The sequence below is a fragment of the Chinchilla lanigera genome, unplaced genomic scaffold, assembly GCF_000276665.1.
Source record: "Chinchilla lanigera isolate Chin_1 unplaced genomic scaffold, ChiLan1.0 scaffold00006, whole genome shotgun sequence".
NCBI classification, from domain to species: domain Eukaryota; kingdom Metazoa; phylum Chordata; class Mammalia; order Rodentia; family Chinchillidae; genus Chinchilla; species Chinchilla lanigera.
This window is the reverse complement of record NW_004955407.1, coordinates 19,071,461-19,084,091: the sequence shown is the minus strand read 5'-3', so window position 1 is coordinate 19,084,091 and position 12,631 is coordinate 19,071,461. Positions and strand designations below refer to the sequence as shown.

The window sequence follows — 12,631 nt, the reverse complement described above, 5'->3', positions numbered from 1 at the left end:
AGACAAAAGCCACCGAAATATTTGGGGCCCCATGTGCTGCTGCTGCCCTTATAGCAGCACTGAAGGAGTGTCTGTCACTTAAAATGCAGCAGCATTAAGCTAGGGACATGCAAACCACATTTTTTTTCCTGCTTCTGTCTCTTCTCATCTTCATACTGGTTTGCATAATACTGGAGCAACAGACTCACATCCTACAGGGCTACAGTGCTTTTCATCAAAGCATGGAAAGAATTTCTGTCCCAGATTGACACACTGGTCTTGTCTCAGAGGACAAAGTAAACCAGCATATGGGATATATAAAGGTCACAAGAAACCACTACATATGTAAGTCAGAGGGGCCTTTGAGAGACTCATAGTTCTGAGTCGATTTGATTTTTTTTTTAATTTTCCTTTATGAGAGGACTTTCTTTTAAAAAAAGAACAACTAATATGTAATATGTATACGAAAAGAGCTGCTGCTGCATTACTTGAAAGACATGAAGACTACTGAACAAAGCACCCTTCGTGTCTCTCAGGGACTATCCTCCCAGTTCTGTAAACGTGCTGCTCATAATCGCAGCTCACAGTGATCTGCAGGGCCCTGAGTATTCACAAAGCATCCTTTAGAAATTCTTTACCCAATTTAATACCTTTTTGTGACCAAACTTGCTTAAGAAACTTTCAAACATTCTACAGTTTGTTAGCCACAGTGATAAGGACCAAATCCCAAATCTCCTTTCCAGAGCTTCCACGATATACCGTCTCCAACTGGGACACTAGTTTTTATTATTGTCACATAAGATCTTCTGTCTAATGGGATTGTAGGTTATTTCTCCATGCCCTGATGGACCACAGAAACAGCCAGGAGAAGACAACAGTGGGAAAAGAACGAGCAGAGTGAGTTCTGTAGTGAATCCAGAGGTGTCTTGGATGTCTTCATTCCGGATGGCAACCAGGCTAGACTGGAAGACAATTTATTATCATGAGAACCCGACCAGAGCAAGTGCTTCCTTACATAAAAATCCAGTTTCACTCCCAGGGGGTGTCCATTGCTGTTACAGAAGGGAAAAGAAAACATACCCTGCTGTTCCGGACTCTTATTCAAAGCAGAGGAGCACCCTTCATGTCCCTCTCGGTGACTATCTGAGGGATATATATTATTGTAGTCACATGTTTGAAGCCTGGTGCATAGCGTGGTTGAGATTTCCTGTGTCGACAGAAGGAAATTACAGTGACGGACAGAAAAGCCCCAAATGTCCTATCTTATACAAGCATCTCCTGGGCAGAACTGATGTGTTTTTCTGTTTCCACTTGTAACCAACGAGAAGAAGGCTAAGGTAGCTGGAGCAACAATGGAGGTCATTGAGGAATTCCAATGACCTAAATTCCAATCTCATACCAGACTGAATTTTCAATGGAAGCCCAATTAGATACTTAGGACAAGATCTGAAAGTCTAAGTAGTCCTCCACTTGGTCATTACTGCTAACTTAATGCTCATTAGAAGTAAAAGGAGGCCCTTTCCCATTACCCATTGCTTAGCTTGCTGTTGTGCTAATGAACAGGAAGAGGAATGGAGACCACCGCAAGGCAGAATTCCTGTCTGCAATCTGCATAGAGCCTGTGGCTTGGCCACATGGCTGGGTGTGCTCAGGTGTTCGGATCAGTCAGCCTAGGTAAAATGTCATTACTGGAAATGCCAGAAATAGCACAGCAAAGTGCCCTAAGAAAACCCCAGAAGTTTGTGTTGCTCCTTCGCTTTTCTTCAGGAACATTTAGTCTTGTTCTGAGTCAGGTACATTAAGCGAGGTAAATGACCACAAGGGAATCGGACAGGTTGGGGCTGCCTGTCAGAGCTGTCAGCACTGGAGCAACCAAGGAGGCCTCAAAGGGCGGCCTGATGCAGGATGTCACATCCGGATCCAGTGTGTGATAAGGAGAACACTCACAGGCTCAGCAGGGAGAAATGGGGGCCTGCGTGTGGGTAGCAGAACCTCAGCAAGTTGAAAAAAGTACGTGCAGGGTAAAGGAGAGGGGTGGCCGTGGGAGACTGGTTACATAGACGAAAGTTGTATAGTAAATACATTAAGGGTAATACAAGCCTGGTTCCTCATTCCTCAAGGAGTTACAAATACGGAAAGGGAGAGGACTAGAACGAACCTATGAGTCTGGCTGGAATAGGAAATAATGGGGTGAACTCATAACTGTCTATATAGATAGAAACATGGGTGTAGATGCACACAGGTATAAATGCACCATGTGTACTTGTCCCCTGAGAGAGCCGCGAAAAGTGACCTCCAACAAAAGCAATGAGTAACACACAGAACCCAAACCTGGTTTCTAAAAACTGTTCACTGAATCAAGGCCTCCTGGGGAAATGACCGGCTTTCGAGCTGTGCAGGGAACAGACAAGGTAAGTGTGAAATATCCGTCTGTTCCAGAAAGTACACACGTGCTCAAAGGATAGAGACATGTCAGAAGGACACAGAATCACACTGGAGGGAATTTAAGCATCCAAATATTTAGTGAATCAGTTAAACAGAAAAGTATGTGACTAATGGACTAAAAGTGAATGTTTCCATAAAACATGGGCTATTTATATAACCGCAAAATACCCACCTCCAAGTAATCATTACTTAAAATGGGGAAAGAATCTGGTGGGGAAAAGAATAACTGGATGATGGAGAAGCTTGGCAGGCTCCACCTCAGTCAAATTATGAAAGTTGATGCTGGACAATGAGGATGAGGAAGAGGATGGTGGGGAGAGGCATGGGGTTGTCATTTTCCATAGAAAAAAACAGTTTGAGGCCAGGAGTGTGCACGCCTATAATCCCAGCACTCGGAAGGCTGAGGCAGGAGGATCGTTGTGAGTTCAAGACCAGCCTGGGCTACAAAGTGAGCTCAAGGCCAGCCTGAACTACATAGCGAGAGCCTGTCTCAAAAAGACCAAAAAAAAACAAAAAAATACAGTTTGGCTTTCATAAAATAATACATATGTATAACTGTGAAGGAAATATGAAAGTAGAAAAGTTTTAATAAAAATCTATTCTTCTTAGGTCTTATTCTGAAAGTTTGAAAAATATCAGTTAAGACTATTCAATTATAGCACAGGGTTTAAGACAAAAAATAAATGAAAAAGCTTTTGCTAAGAAAAAAAAATCACATAATAACTCTCAACACAAATCCTTGATCTTTATAGCTTCCAGTGTAAGCAATGGGAAAAAACAATTGTAAGTTGCTAGTCATGCTGTTCATTTGTTCTTATAAGTAACAAAATACTATTACTTGTAGTATATCACTTTTATTGAAGGGCAAGCGTTGTTGTTTATATTTTATATTCATTAGCATATTTTCACAATTTCTCCGTGAGATAGTTACAATTATTAGCCTCATTCCACAGACAAGGAAACTGAGGCGCAGAGAATTTAAAGATGTAGCCCAACATCACTCAGACTAGTTGTAGTGGATTGATAACTGGTGGTCAACTTATAACCCCCAGCTGAACTCACTAACTGTGGTGCGCGGTGTGGGAGGCCCACCTGAGGACTGTTGCCAACAGCATAAAGGCAGACGTGGAGAAGAAGGAGGCGGCTTTTGGGAGCTGAGAAAGGCTATAGGGAGCTGGCTTTCCTGATGAACTTGGCTGTTTTCATCCTCTGAGGAGCTCGGGACCTCACTGGCACTGAGAATGGCTTAGTTCACTTTGGAGAGCTCTGGTCCTCACTTTGAGCATTGTTTCCTGGTTCTGGAGGGGAAGGTGGTGCACTGCCGGCCTCCTGGAAAAGCTTGCTGCGTTGGCTCCCCTGATGGGAACTCGGCCACCCTGATCATTGGAGGAGCTTGGGACCTCACTGTTGCCAAGGATGGCTGTGGTACCTTTCAGGGGAGCTCTGGTTCTTCTGAGCATCACTTCCTGGCTCCCATGTAGATCCCTCAGCCTGCTAGCACAGATCCTTCATCCTGCTGGCACAGACTTTGTCGATTCCACCACTGACGTTTGGGCCTTTCCAGCAGATCCGTGAAACAGGCCTGCGTGAGACGTTGTCATGTGCTCTGGGCCTCCCGTTGGATTCATGGGAGGCATTGTTATGAGCTCTGGGTATTTAGCTCGACTCATGTAGGACATTGCTGTGGGATCCAGGCCCTCACCTGGACTCCTTGGTCTTAGTGTGTGGACAGATTTCCTGCACTCTTTTGTATACTGTTCTTTGGGTGACTATTATGAATAATCATATAAAGTATGTGTCCTGTATTATATTGCTCCCCTTGCAAAATAAGGCCCAAACCAACACACTAGTGAACCTGCTAGTTTAACTCTTATGGTGATGTAACTTAGTCCTTATACCATCTGCTCTGATCTTTAGTTCTAACTCTCCATTCAGTTCCTCATATATCAGCCATCTAAGATCTATTAACCTATCCCAAAACATGTCCATTATCAGTTTCCATCACCATGACTGCTCCTACTGTCTAATGCCTTGGTTCCTTTTAAGGAACTTCCAGTCCTTCTCTCACTGTCTGTATCTTCCTCACATTGATCTACGGTCCAAGATCTCTACCAAGTAAGTTTTCAAAGATTGATTCATGCACTTATTCATCATACTCTGATTTAAAAATATGTGTGTGTGTGGCAACTGAAAATATAGCTCAGTGGAAAAGTATGTTTAGTATGTGAGGCCCTGGGTTCAATTTCCAGCACTACCAAGAAAGAAAAAGTGTGATAGTGTTTTGTTGACTTGAAGAGCGCTTTGGAGAGAGTATTCAAAGTTCTGTGCATGTGGATCTAGTTTTGACAAACTTTTCTCCAAAACACTCCCTACAGCTAATTCCCTAAAGGCATCCCTCTTAGTCTGTTTTCCGTTGCCATTACAAAACATCTAAGATTAGGTAATTTATAAAGAATACGTGCTTATTTAAGTTGCAGTTCTAGAGGCTGAGAAGTCCAAGAGCATGGATGGCATCTGGTAAGGGCCTTCTTACTGCATCTTTGCATGTTAAGACAGAGCAAGGGTGTTCTCTCATCTCTCTTTTCTTCTTAAAGACACTAATGTCACCCTAGGATCCAACCCAGAAGACATCAGCTAATCTTAATTCCTTCCCCCAAACCTCACCTTAAAAATCCATTAACATGAAATTGAGGACTAATCTTCCAATATATGAACTTTTGGGGGGACACATTCAAATCTTTGCAGCATCCTATCCAACCCCTCTATTCCTGTATCAGTTTTATGGATATTTCTGGAATGCCTTGCATTCTCCTTTTCCTTATAAGACCTATTTTCAGAACTTATTCCTAATAAAAAAAAAAAAAATCCCCCAAATTTCTGTGTTCCCATGACACTTTGCTTATAATTTTATTTTGATAAGTATTTGTTTAGGGCCTACATCAGCCAAAGATTGAAAATGCACTATGGACGGGACAGAATCTCTGTCTTTGAATCCTCACCTCTTGTCCAGGGACTGATAGTTATAAGTAGGTGCCATTAAATTTAAAGTCGAGAGAATAAATTGAATTTATGAACACATCCTTTCCAAATTTTGATTGCGATTAACTTTGGCTGGAGGGATCATGATTAAAAATAGAGGTTTATTTTAAAGATAATCCAATTCTGTAACATTGCAGATTTGCTGCAGACCCACATCCAGCTCTCTGATCAACTATCACACTGAAAGACGGCTTGTCATCCCATCACCAGCGAGTCCCTGGCCTGGGGGAAAGTACATGTCACACATTTACATTTTGGCCTTTGGGTGAAGGCACTTTTTGTTCCAGAGTGCAACAAGGTTCTTGAAACTAAAACAGTGAATTCAAAGCTGACTGCAGTAAGGTGATGAAAACCTAGCATCAAAGTCTAGGAGGTTTGCTTTTAATATGGGGGTATAACATTTACATTTGTGATTGTTATTACTACTAGTGATTTGTCAGATATAAATACAGCCTGTAATAAACACTCCTATACAGATATTTCTATCAGGTTTTCAAATTCTGACTATATCACCAGCGACCTTAAAAATTCTACTACAAGAAGAGTCTCCAACACTTGCATGAAAGGACAATTTGGAGGAGGGCAGTGACAGAAAGGTGGCTAAAGAGAGATCGTCTAGGAGTCCAGATGGCCTTCCCCAGTGCAGAAGGGCTCACCTTTCTTTGACGTGCCCTGCTAAATCATTATTTGAGCTACGTACTGCTATGTGGGTAGACACCCACACATACAAACACACATACTTATGCAGGAGACAGGAAGACAGGGCGTGGCTAAAGTTGGCTGAGAAAGGAGGTGTGACAAAATCCCAGTGCACGTGCTCAGAACAGTCCCCACAACCCTGAGCATGGGCTTCTAGGGAGAACTCAGCAGGTTTTCCACAGAGTGGGCTAGACCTGATGTCAGCCTGAGGAGGGGCTGATACAAAAAGGACAGCAGACATCAAGTTTTTCGACTGTGTTCTCTCTTGCGAGGTGACCCGCCCTCACACTGTAGGGAAGTGATGAATCCTTTAGTGCTTTCAGTGACAAAAAACAGCATGCTACAGCACGGATGCTACAGGTTCGCCACCACTGCTGTAGAGTGTACTTCTTTTCCTACTTTTTCTTGGCCCAAACTTGCTCTGTAGAGCCTGTTTCTTTTCCTACCTTTAATAAAACTTTGCTACCGTTTGTGCTTGTCTTGACCAATTCTTTTTTCAGGACACAAAGATCCTAGAAACCACCTCCAGAAGGAGACTCCAGTGCCCTAAAACCTGGTAACACACATACACAATTTTTACCAGAATAATATGTTTTAACCTACTGATTGGATTCTTTTCTGGGTAGCAGAATATAAAAGAAAGACCACAGGACTAAAACTCCAGAGGACTTTGGCATGAATGATAATAGCAAATAGTAAGAACAAAATTATACAACCATCACTATGTGACACGAGTTGCTCTCTTGTTTTACATGTACTAAATTAGTCCACCTTCTCAGTGAACCAAAAGGTGGTTAGCACTGCTTTAGAGATGGGGGCTGGAACACAAGGCTGAGTAAACATTGTGCAGTGTGTGGTGGAGCCTTAGTATGAGAACAGGCATTGCAGATAATAGGAACTGGACTCTTGACGAATAGCTCCGAAGTTCAGTAATTCCAGGGCGACTTACATAAGTTGGTCACTTTTTATTTGTCCCATCTGAGTTTTTTAAAGATTAGAATATTTGCCTTTCAAAGAACACTAATGGTAAAGAATATGTGAAAACAGAAATAGAATCCAATAGACATATGATCTTAATTAAATGGGCCAGATCACAGATGATCTTTCAGTTTTATAAACAGGAGACAAAGCTGGGCATGGTGGCGCATGCCTGTAATCCCAGCACTCAGGAGGCTGAGGCAGGAGGATTGTTGCGAGTTCGAGGCCAGCCTGGGCTACAAAGTGAGCTCAAGGCCAGCCTGAACTGCATACTGAGACCCTGTCTCAAAAAGACAAAAAAATAAAAAATAAAAAATAAAAGCAGGAGACATGTCTGGGGATATAGTTCAGTGCTAGAGAGCTTACTTAGCATGTGTAAAGCCTTGGGTTTGATCCCCACCACCATCAAAATTAATGTTTTTAATTTTAAAATATAGGAGAGAGTCAAGTATGATTCTTCTTCAGCTTTTATACAATTGCCTATTCATACATCTATCCCTGAATCATTAAGAACTTCCATTTTATAACAGGCATATCAACAGATGCAGCCCATAATTTAGTGATTCTATAGCCCTTCTCTTCACTACCAAAAAAGGGAAAAATGCTTGCCTTGAAAAATAGAAATGGACAGTTCTTGTAGTTACTGTAGGGTTAGCCCGTCTGGTATCCAAGAGTGTTCATTCTTCTTTGTAAAAGTCCCCCAAGCACTTTCAACCTAACTATAACTCTCGCTTTTATCATCTGATACTAACAATTAACAGAAATAAATGTCCAGAAACTAGACTAAGTGATAGGACCGAGCATGCTGATGAGAGAGGGCCCCAGGACGTTTGCAGATTCCTGATCTCAGCAAAATGCCCAGAACTCAGTCAGCCTTACAGTTTCACAGCTCTACTTCCAAAAGCTCCAACTTCAAGATTTCATTTATTTACGCAGAGTGGGACGGTATCTGACTGTAGTGGATTCCCTGCCTGTCGGTTTTACAGCGACAGTGATCTAGAGTATATTGTGTTATTAAACCATAACCAGGCAGTAAACCTAGGGAGTAAAACAGAAGCAAATTCTGCTGAACAGGTAATTTTTTATTTGTATCTTTTTCAAGTGAGCAGTCATACTTTAAACTGGCTGAGCAAATAGTAGAACATCTCTTAGGAATTTGTCATCACAATTCTTTTTTATTTTGCCTTTAGCAATGAAGCAATACCCAAAAGAAACATTTTTGCACAGGGGGTTGGTAAAATTGAGGAAATGATGTTCTAGCAGTTGTAATAGTTACCAAATAAGCATTGTTTTAGTAACTTTTAGGATATTTTAAATCTATAGACAAACATGCAGAGAGAGAATGAAACTCAAATGTTTCAGTCTTCTGAGAATTACTGAAACTGCTGTCAGCAGCAGCATACAGTTCAGTTTTCAGGGGAAGGTTGTGTGGGGAAGGAGGGAATCAGAGCAGTGCCATAAAACAGACAAAAATTGGTCTTTGCCCAAATACTGTAGACTGCAGAGAGACCGCGGATAGCTCCTTGGGAGGCCGAGTGTCTGCCTCCCACCGAATCTATTTCTGTAGTTTTCTCAACGCATACTCGTCTCCAAATATGAAGCAGAATTTGGTAGATGAAGGTCCAAGCATCTTTGCAATAAATAGGAAAAATAAAACTCAGTAATTTCCCTTCTTTGTTCAATAAGAACACAGCAATCACAAGATCCTTATGTGCCAAACTATAAGAGCAAAAAGAAAATACTCTATACACACACCTCAGCCCTTCATGTTAAAGGAATAAAATTAGAATGATGTCATCATGAGGTGGGAACTAATGTTTTCTTGTTTTTTTTTTTTTCTTTGGTTTTTTGGTTTTTTTCTCCGGTACCGGGAACCGAACTCACGACCTTGCGTTTGCCAGGCAGGCGCTTTTGCCGCTGAGCTAAATCCCCAGCCCCTGGGAATCAATGTTTTCATTTGGTAGTTAGGGATCCTAAGGTTCTCAGAAGTTGCTGTTTTTTTCAACCTCATAAAGGTTCAAAGCCTTCAGAGACTCTATGTAGTGATTTGGAGAATACAGAAAGCTATTCAAATTAAGGCCACCCACTGCAGGAGCTCTACATCTTAAAGAAGTTATCTCCCTTAAACAAGTTGTCAAGCTGAGGAGCTGGAAGAATGAAACTCTACGCCTTTTCTTTAAAAAAGCAAAACAAGTTAAAATATTTCCTGAAATTAAAATCATGGAAGTCTTCAATATCACATGGAATCCTTGGTTATAGGTTACTTTCTACCTCTAGAGAGGTGGGAGTGAAGCTGTTTACATTACAATGACTATCAGCAGATACTGTTATCAGAAGATAGGGGCCTCTCGCTAGAAATTCCACAAATCAGCGTTTCTTGTTAGGATAAAACAGTAACAAGATGGTTCATCTTTCATTGACTGAGAAAATGAGGTAGCTCTTACGCAAGGAGAGTTCTATACAATAAAGCTTTTTCAAGAATGTTTTTTAAAAAATCAAGTAGGGAAAAAGAAACCAGAACATGGGGGTGTTGAGCATAATAAAAACATGAACAGCACTCTGCTCTCCACAGCAAGTAGAGCCATTAGTCAAAACAGACACATCTTGCAACGGGAGCTGGACTTGATTTTGCCAAAAGGCCAAGAAGTGATTAGATGAGTGTCTAAAAGAAAAAAATAGGGAAATAGAATGAAACATGTGCTGCTTACTCTTAGATGCTTCTTAGAGTAAGTTCCTTTAAGTTCCTGTATTTTCAGATGCTAGCTTTGGAGGAAATGCTTAGCGATTCTTCCAGTCTGACTGACATGCCTGGAAGGAGAAATTTAAGGATACTTCCAGGGACACTATGAAGGTGCATCCCCTTTTCTGGACTCTGTCTCATCTCCCCAGGCAGGGTGGGGAACTCTTCCTCTGTGTTCAAAAACTTCAATCTACTATTTAGACACATTCACTGTCATATTGTCATTTTTTTTACATGTCCCTAGCACCAGTTGATAAGAAGGTAAGAACCAGATACTTACATATTACAATAGACTAAATATTTGTGTCCTCACCTCCAGATTCAGATGTTAAAATCCTAACCCTCAATGTGGCTGTATTAAAAAGCAGGAATTTCCAGAAGTGACAGGGTCACGAGGGTGAAATCTCCATGAATGAGATTAGTATCCTTAAATAAAAGGATTTCAGATTGCTCCCTAGCCCTGTTTCTGCCATAGAGGAGAATGTGGCAGCCTAAGCCTAAATTCTCCAGAATCCAAACAAGCCACCTAGATTATAAGCCACCTAGTCTACGGTACTTTGTTATAGTTACTTCAATAAATGAGTGTTGATTCACTGATTGCTCAATTAAATCAGAAATTAATGCATGAGGAAAGTGAGAGCCAAACCTGTTAACTGACTTACCCAAATCACACAGTTACTTTGCGCCAAAATAAATCTTCCCAATCTTCCTTTATACAATCATGGATCCATAATCTAGCAAAAGATTCTATTATAACAAGAAAAAAATCCATAACTAAGTGGAAAAGAACTCAGTTCATAAACCTAATAAACCTAAATGTGGGGCTGGGGATTTAGCTCAGCGGCAAAGCGCCTGCCTGACAAGCGCAAGGTCGTGAGTTCGGTTCCCGGTACCAGAGAAAAACCAAAAAAAAAAAAAAAACCAACATAAACCTAAATGTGTACTTCAAATTGGATATTCTCTTTTTAATGTTCAAACAACGTTCAAACAGTGTGGAGAGAATTTGAAGCTTCAGAGACAAGCTAAAAGCAATTCCATTCCATTTTTCACCATCCATACATTGTACTTCGTGCTCCTGGCACTGTGCGGGGAACCCAAATGCATGAAGCAGACCTTGGCCCTGGCAGAGCTTGTCATCTCAGGGGCACTTAACAGAGAACCCAGACGGTCCCTTATTCTAAAGAGAAATAGTTTTTTCGGAGAGAATTTTTCCCACAGAAAAGTAATCTATGTAGTTTTTAAAAGCTTGAGGGAAGCCCTCGAGGAAAGAAAGGCAGTCAAGGGGGAGAATGAAAGAGAGCCCAAGTTCTGGTATCTCTTCCTGCTGGGTGTGTTGCTCCCAGCCAGCCTGGAGCTTTTGGCAGTTCTTCCTTGCTTTAGAGAGAGCGGAGGGTGTTGAAAGGGTCCTTGGCATTCTTTTTTAACCCATCATAGCCCATGTATCTCAAAGGGCACACTAAACTCTTACTACTCTGCTTCAGAAAGTTCCCACATTCTCAGGTGATACTCTTGCTCTGGCACTAGATTCTGAGATTCAAAAAAAGAAAATAATACTAACAATATGGAGAGAAAGAAAGACCAGATAAGCCATTTTTCTAACACTAGCCTCCTGCCTCGCTGTCCACACGTGTCCCACAGGTCCACCTGCCATGCCGTCCACACGTGTCCTACAGGCCCTCCTGCCTCACCATCCATACATGTGTCCCACGGGCCCTCCTGCCTCACCTGGGCCCCTTTCCTGGCATCTCCACTGTCTCGCAGAAGTGGCTAGAAGCTCTTGCATGGCCACGGCAAGAATGAGTGCTGGTGAATCTTTTAGAGCTTTCAATGATAGCACACAGCCGGCTGTAACACACATGGCGTAAGTTCACCCCACTGGTGAGAGCTAACTTCGTAGCTATGTGATGTAAGCAGACACGGAGACCTTGTTCTTAGAAGTGCATCACAGTTATTTTAAATTTCTCTTGTTGCTGTCTAGAAACTCTTAATAATTTTTTAGCAAGGGACTCTAATTTTTATCTTTCACAGAATCCCACAAATAACCTTCTAGTGCCCCAGGCACTAGGACTACATAGTTTTCAGATCAGCATGTCTGATCAGAGCCACCATGAGGTATTTTGATCCTAGAATTACCCTAAAAGGGTACTGAGGCCAAAACTGACTGACCCGCAAATGCTACTACCTTTCCTGTCGGAGGTGAGGACTCTGATAAAGGATTCCTTTGGATTCCATCACTGGCTAAAAAAAACCAAGTTTCCAAACCATGCCAGCCATGCACACTGTTCTCCATCAGTCACGGCGACAAAACTGTTCCGAAAGTATGACAAATATGCTCCTGGAGAAGTAGATAAGAGCTAATTGGATAAAAGTGATTACGGAATAATGAAACACATGAAATTACTATGCTACAATAACATCATAGACAGTCTCAAAATCTGGTGCTTGAACTCTGGCATCAGTTTCATCTTAGGATTTGTCAGAGATGGTCAATCTCAGAATTACAAAATCAAACCTCAGGCCGAGGCCCACAATCTGTGTTTAAACAGGGAGTCTCGGTGATTCTGATCCCATTGAGAACCACTGGCTTATTATCAACATAAGAAACAACTGGGCTGGGGATTTAGCTCAGCGGCAAAGCACCTTCCTGGCAAGCGCAAGGTCGTGAGTTCGGTTCCTGGTACCGGAGAAAAACAAAAAAAAAAAAAAAAAAAGAAACAATTATTTTCTAGTTACAACTATATAGCATAAATT

The 12,631-nt window shown here is 41.7% G+C and overlaps 1 protein-coding gene across 1 annotated transcript in view; it reads right to left on the bottom strand.

The window, feature by feature from the left end:
* Window positions 1–8,295: 8,295 nt before the first annotated feature.
* The window catches only part of LOC102013474 (translation initiation factor IF-2-like), a gene marked incomplete at its 5' end in the record, with an annotated part of 133,393 nt that continues 129,057 nt past the window's right edge, over window positions 8,296–12,631 (bottom strand). The window contains 3 exon segments of the mRNA XM_013505824.1: window positions 8,296–8,770; window positions 10,543–10,627; window positions 12,063–12,215.